Source organism: Bos javanicus, chromosome 18, assembly GCF_032452875.1.
Source record: "Bos javanicus breed banteng chromosome 18, ARS-OSU_banteng_1.0, whole genome shotgun sequence".
NCBI lineage: Eukaryota > Metazoa > Chordata > Mammalia > Artiodactyla > Bovidae > Bos > Bos javanicus.
In genome coordinates, this window is record NC_083885.1 from 46,672,703 (window position 1) to 46,680,663 (window position 7,961).

A 7,961-nucleotide genomic window follows, 5' to 3' on the forward strand; every position below is an offset into this window, starting at 1 on the left:
ACCCTCAGCATAACAGCTCACAATTATTAGTCACCCATCATATGCCAATGGGTATTAAGTCAGAGCGCTCTGGGAGCCAGGCCGTGTGGCTTTGTGATCTTGGGAAAGTTATTAAACATCTCTTATTGCAATTGCTTCATCTTAAAGTGGGAGAGAGTGTAGTTTGCAAATACACCTAATCTTTATCTGTTCTATATTAAGCATATATCCTAGAGAACTTGAACATGGACATCAGGAAACATGTACAGGAAGAAATGTTCACAACAGTAGTTTTTTTCAATAGCCCTAAATGGAAGCTCCCCGCATTTCCATCAGCTCAAGAATGGAGAAACACACCGTGGTAGATTCATATGACAGACTACTATACAGCAATGAAAAGGGGTAAACTACTGATGCCTGCAACCACACAGATGAATCTCACACACATGTTGCGTGAAAGAAACCAGACACCAAACAGGACATGCTGTCTTATTCTAGTCAATAAACTTGAAAGCAGGGGTAATGAAATGGCCATATCGTGTGTGGGGGCATGGGTGCATACCTGGATGGTAAAACTATGAAGAAAAGACAAGCAAGGAAATCATTATCACAAAGACCAGAAAGGGATCAGAGGAGCTGTAACCTGGTGGGGTCTCATGGGGGCTTCTGTGCCCTTTTTTCATAACCTGATAATGATTCACAGTTGTTCATATTGTAAGGGTTTTAAAATATATTCTTATTTTCCCTCCCACCCACTATCAAGATTGAAGTGGGGAAGTTTGCTTAGTATTTATTTGGCTGTGTCGGGTCTTAGTTGCAGCACTTGGGACCTTTAGTTGTGGCATGTGGGATCCAGTTCCCTGACCGAGGGTGGAACCCGGGCCTCCTGCATTGGGAGGGCGAAGTCTTAGCCACTGGACCACCAGGGAAGTCCCTAAACTTTTCTTTTAGTTACATGTACAGTTTTAAAAATTATTTAAAAATTAAAATAGCCCAAAAGGAAATGAAGTGAAGCTTTCTCCAACTTCTCAATCTCAGTCCCTCAATTTCATGCCTCCAAGGCAATGAGGTATCCTTGGAGAGGATCAGTTCAGTTCAGTTCAGTCGCTCAGTCATGTCTGACTCTTTGCGACCCCATGAATCGCAGCACGCCAGGCCTCCCTGTCCATCACCAACTCCCGGAGTTCACTCAGACTCACGTCCACCGAGTCAGTGATGCCATCCAGCCATCTCATCCTCTGTCGTCCCCTTCTCCTCCTGCCCCCAATCCCTCCCAGCATCAGAGTCTTTTCCAATGAGTCAACTCTTCGCATGAGGTGGCCAAAGTACTGGAGTTTCAGCTTTAGCATCATTCCTTCCCAGGGCTGATCTCCTTCAGAATGGACTGGTTGGATCTCCTTGCAATCCAAGGGACTCTCAAGAGTCTTCTCCAACACCACAGTTCAAAAGCATCAATTCTTCGGCGCTCAGCTTTCTTCACAGTCCAACTCTCACATCCATACATGACCACAGGAAAAACTGTAGCCTTGACTAGACGGACCTTTGTTGGCAAAGTAATGTCTCTGCTTTTCAATATGCTATCTAGGTTGGTCATAACTTTTCTTCCAAGGAGTAAGCATCTTTTAATTTCATGGCTGCAGTCACCATCTGCAGTGATTTTGGAGCCCCCAAAAATAAAGTCTGACACTGTTTCCCCATCTATTTCCCATGAAGTGAGGGGACCAGATGCCATGATCTTAGTTTTCTGAATGTTGAGCTTTAAGCCAACTTTTTCATTCTCTACTTTCACTTTCATCAAGAGGCTTTTTATTTCCTCTTCACTTTCTGCCATAAGGGTGGTGTCATCTGCATATCTGAGGTTATTGATATTTCTCCTGGCAATCTTGATTCTAGCTTGTGCTTCTTCCAGCCCAGCGTTTCTCATGATGTACTCTGCATATAAGTTAAATAACATTTGGAGAGGATAGTTTGTGCATAAAAATGCACCTATATAACTCCTTTTTATATATAAATGAGAAAATATTATTTGTCCCTTTGCACATTGACTTTTTTTTACTTAATGTATTTTGAAGAATTGTGCTCATCTCAGCACATATAACTATATCTCAAGTTTGAAAGCTTTTATGTTATTTCTTCCTTTAATCTTTTGTAGATTTCACCAGTGAAGCCATCTGGTCCTGGAGCTTTCTTTGTGGGAAGGATTTTAATAATAAGTTCAATTTCTTTAATAAAGATAGGGCTCTTCATATTTTCTGTTGCATCTTGGGTTAGCTCTCATATGTTGTATTTTTCAAGGAATTGGCATTTCATCTAACTTGTCAAAGCCCTTGGCACAAAGTTGTCATAATATTCTCTTTATACCCTTTTAAGGGTAACAGAATTTTTTAAATATCATTTTATTTATTTATTTTTGGCTATGCTGGGTCTTTAGTGCTGCACAGGCTTTTCTCTAGTTTCAGCGAGCAGGGGCTACTCTTTATTGTGGTGCCTGGGCTTCTATTGTTGTAGAACACGGGCTCTAGGGTGTGTGGGCTTCAGTAGTTGTGGCTCAGAAGTCCTGGAGCACAGGCTCAGTAGCTGTGGTGCACGGGTTTAGCTGCTCCAGGGCAAGTGGGATCTTAACCAGACCAGGGACCGAACTCGTGTCCCCTGCATAGGCAGAAGGATTCTGAACCACTGGCTCACAGGGAAGTCCCAAGAGAAGATATTTTATTTCTCAGCTCGCAGGTCTTACTTTTTTCCCCTTTGCTTATTCTTAAGGAGATAGGACCAAACAGCAGATGAGTTGTTTTCATTTGTGGATCTCAAAGGTTAATGGTGATAGAAGGAGATTATTGAACAGAGAAATAATTTGCTCCTTTCTCAAATTAGGCATAGGTGAGCCACACTTAAGTTGAACCAGTGATGTGTGTGGTTGTCTTCTATTTTCTATTTTGGAAATAGGAGGAATTTCCTGTTAGCAGGAGGAATAAAACCCACTCTCTGACTTCTGGCATTGTGTTAACCAGTCAGGAGAATTTAGTTCTTCTCCCAGGGTAGAGATGTCGGGGGTGCACTGGGGTGTGGTGATGAGATTATCAGTCTGATGTTGATATTTACATGTGTGAAAAGTACAGAGTGTCCCAAGATGGGGCAATCCAGAACTAGGGGTGAATTCTTTAGGGTTATTGAGCAAGAGGGATGAGAAATGGAAAGTCTCATCTGTAGTTAACCTTGAGGTCTGTCCTAAGAGAGAAGCTTCCAGTAGCCTTGGAGGAGCTTAAGTGAAGCTCCCAGATGGTCCTTCTGTGGGTGATGGTCCTTCAGGGTGAGAGTGAAAGAAGCTTTAATACTAGCTCAGAGGCGGGGCAAGAGTTCTAAGTGGGAGGCCCGTCCTCAGAGTCCTCTCATTGGCTCTGACTGGACCACCTGGTGAACCCTAAGCCAATCACTGGGCTTGGAAAATTACACACTCTGGTTGGCCAGTTCTGAGAGCTATGCCTATTGGTGGAGATCCAGGTAGAGCGGGAGCTTGGTACAAAATATATCCGAAGTAGGGGATCTAGGCACTGATGCTTCCCAAGAGAAGACTGCATATCACCAGGAAAAGGGTGAATAAACTCTGGATGACAGAACAACTGAGCTCATGAGTGATTCTGATGGTTCTGGGAGAGAATACATAAACTTAGAAAAGAGATTGGCGTGTGGAAACAGCTCATAAATGCTGTTCATCTGTTGTTGTTTCAACTGTTCAGTGGCTTCCTATCACCCAGAGGATAAACTACAATCCTTCATAATATATCTTTGCCCATCTCACCAACCTCAACTCCTACCACTCCCTGTTATTCTCCAGCCTCAATTTTAGGAAAATCCCTTCCCACACTGTTCCTGCGGTCCTCTACGTCTGGATGCCCTACACAGCTACTTCGCCTTTAATATTGGGACTCAGTGACCACAACATGCAGAAGACACTCTCTACCACGACACAGACAGTCTGAGCTCCAGATCCCAATACACAACCAATCTGGTGTATGGAGTCTTCTCAAACGGGCCGGTACTGCCCCCTGGTGGGAGTTTCGGGAAATTGCCTGGACGTTCTTGGTTGCCGCACGAGCGCGGAATTAATGCTTTCAAATTGTGGTGTTGGAGAAGACTCTTGAGAGTACCTTGGACAGCAAGGAGATCAGTCCGTCCTAAAGGAAATCAACCCTGAATATTCATTGGAAAGACTGATGCTGAAGCTGAAGCTGAAATAATTTGGCCACCTGATGTGAAGAACTAACTCATTGGAAAAGACCCTGATGCTGAGAAAGATTGAGGGCAGGAGGAGAAGGGAGCGACAGAGGATGAGATAGTTGGATGGCATCACTGACGCAATGGACATGAGTTCGAGCAAGTTCCAGGAGATGATGAAGGACAGGGAAACCTGGCATTCTGCAGTTCATGGGGTTGCAAGGAGTTGGACATGACTTATCCACTGAATAACCACAGACATTCAGAGGCCAGGGTCAAGGCAGGCTGAACACTGCGTCTGCAGCCTCAACAACTTGAAAACATCTTTAAAAGCATTCATATGGGTACAAAGAAAAGTTTATAATTATCTAAAATTAATATAACACAAATACACATGCATGCATATTTGGGGGATGGTTTAAAGTATACTTTTTTCTGAAATGAAACTGTATCATAAATAGAATGACAAATATAATTTAGTATTTGTTCAGAATGGTACCAAGGGTTGTTCGCCATATCAGAAAAATCATAATACCATCTATGAGATATACTGTAAAAAATTTAAAGTATAATACAGAGAAAGAAATATGCATATAATCCCAAGTATTCAGTGTGATAAATTTCAGAAAGTGACAACACCTGTGTGACTAGCAACCAGGTCAAGAAACATTATCAGTCCCCTAGAAACCCTCCTGGGGTCCCTTTCAAGTCACTGTTTCCCTCTCCCCCAAAGGAAACCAGCTTTGCCATAAATCAGTTTTGACTTTTTAACTTTAGAGTTGAAATCATACAGTATATTCTCTTTTGAGTCTTTTGGATTCAATATTGTGTTTGTGAGATTCAACCATGTTGTCAGTCAGTAGTTCATTTATCTTCATTGTCGTAGTATCTGTTGGATGAATATACAATTTAATTGGGCTTCCCTGATAGCTCAACAGTAAAGAATCTGCCTGCCGAAGACGGAGACGTGGGTCAGGATCTTCCTGGGTCAGGAAGATCGCCTGGAAAAGGAGATGGCAACCCACTCCAGTATTCTTGCCTGGAGAATCCCATGGACAGAGGAGCGTGATGAGCTACAGTCCATGGGGTCACAGTCAGACATGACTTAGAGACTGAGCATGCACGCATGCGTGTGTGTGTGTTCAGAATTAGTAGATACAGCCAGTTTGGCAAAATGGTTGTATTGATTTACACTCCCATAAGCACATGCTTTTTCCTGACCATTTTTGTTTAGTTTTGTTTTTCTTTTTTCTTTCTGTCCTCGGGCACACGGAATGAATTAACCACTATCCTTGGTTCATGATGCAATCTGATCCATGCAAGGTCCCTTCTCTGATAATGAGAACTCGGCTGTCATTAATATATTGATTTTCTTTTATGAATCCCTCTGTATTTAACTGATTTCCCACTGTTACTACCTCCCTTGTCCCAGGTACTAGCCATTTGCACTACCTCAGGGCTCTAAGAGCCTGCACTAGGCAGCCCTCTCATTGTGCTTTGTTCTGACACCTTACCTCGGGGGGTGTCATGGCTCTCCACCTGGCACACACGTGTGCATGCACACACACTCACACACACTCAGGCAGTCTTTGAGATTGCTTTAGCCTAAAAAATACCATTAAGATTGAAAGCTCTTATTTTTTTTTCTCTTAGTTTATTTTTTTTAATACATATTTATTTATTTGGCTGCCCCGGCTATTAGTTGTGGCACCTGGGATCCCCAGTTTTCCTTATGTCACACAAGATTTTTTTTTTTTTTTCCAGTAAGGCATGTGGGATCTAGTTCCCTGACCAGGGATTCAACCCAGGCCCCCTGTCTTGGGAGCACAGAGTCTTAACCACTGGACCACCAAGGAAATCCTTTTTTTTCTTTACCTTTAATCCTTCCTTTTCATAGTTTTATCGCCTTTTTTATTCATAATCCTAATGACTTTCTTTACTATGTAGTCGGATTTGTATATTTTGTTAGTTTCAAAGACCATACTTCTGGGTTTTTAAACAAGAATCTGCATTTTTCCTTTAATTTATTTGATTTAATTTTCTTGTTTCTTCTTCCTCTGGGTTTATTCTATGGTTCATTTATTAGTTTCTTAAGATAGTCACCTCGTGACTTTGGAGCTCTCTCCTTTTCTAGTATAAGTATTTAAGGGTTAAATATTTTCCCAAAATTCTGCTTTTGATGCCTCTCACAAGTTCTGATAGGTAGTATTTCCATTTTCTTCCAGTACTAGATAGTCTTCATTTCCCCATGATTTCCTTTTCTTAACCTAACTTGAGCCCATCCAACTTGGTCTGTCTGGAATGTGGAATAAAGGCACCATATTTCAGTCAGACAAGCATGTGGTGCTCTAGAACTGGGGCAGCCAGTCTCTGGACAAGCAGTAATTTGGGACAAAGAGGGAAGCTAGGTATCTATAAGGAGAGGATGAGAGGAATTTGCTGAGGGATGCAGACAAGAGATGATGAGATCTAGGGAAAATCAAAAGAACTGGTCAGATCTGCACAACCCATGAGACGCGGTGGTACTTCCTATTCTTTGCCTCTATGACTTTATCATAAACCTTTACAATGTACTTTTAAACATCTTTTTAAAAAGATTTTCTTATGTGCACTTTTACATTTTAAAAGTCCTTATTGAATTCATTGCAATATTGTTTCTGTTTTCTGTTTTGGTTTTTTGGCCACACTGCATGTGGGGTCTTAGTTCCCTGACTAGGGATAGAATCCGCAAAACCTGAATTGGAAGGTGAAGTCTTAACCATTGGACCACCAGGGAAATCCCTGCAAAGTGCTTTTTAATCCTAACTTAAAAAAAAATAAAATAAAATCCTAACTTTCATTTTGATGTAATATTAGGGCTACAGAAAAGTTCTAAGATGGATACAAAGAATTTCAATACATTTCACTCTCATTCCCCAAACGTCAACATCAAACCGCATACCCCGCTCAGAGGGCTCAAACATAGCTTGTGCACACCAGGACTCAGAAAAACTACAGAGACTGAGACAGAACTGTGTTTGAGTGTCTCTCTGTGGAGGTACGGGTCAGCAGTGGACTGCCACAGAGGCAGGGGCTCTGGGTGCAGCAGACTTGAGTATGGCATAAGCCCTCCTGGAGGAGGTCGCCATTAACCCTACCATAGAGCTGCCAGAACTTACACAGGACTGGGGAAATAAAACTCTTCAAGGGCACAGACAGAACCTTATGTGCACTAGGACCCAGGAGAAGGGAGCAGTGACCCCACAAGAGACTGACCCAGACTTGCCTATGAGTGTCCAGGAGTCTCCTGCGGAGGCGGGGGTCGGCGGTGGCCTGCTGCAGGGTTTGGGGCACTGAGTGTAGCAGTGCCTGCATGGGACCTTGTGAAGGAGGTTGCCATTATCTTCATTATCTGCATCATAGTTTGAGTGAGTGAGTGAGTGAAAGTCTCTCAGTCTGACTCTTTGTGAACCCATGGACTATACGGGATTCTCCAGGCTAGAATACTGGAGTGGGTAGCCTTTCCCTTCTCCAGGGGATCTTCCCAACCCAGGGATCGAACCCAGGTCTCCCACATTGCAGGTGGATTCTTTACCAACTGAGCCATAAGGGAAGCCCATCATAGTTTGGCCCCAAGTAAATAACAGGGAGGGAACACAGCTCCACCCATCAATAGAAAATTGGATTAAAGATTTACTGAACATAGTCCCACCCATCAGAACAAGGCCCAGTTTCCCCCTCAGTCAGTCTCTCCCATCAGAAAGCTTCCACAAGCCTCTTATCCTTCTCCA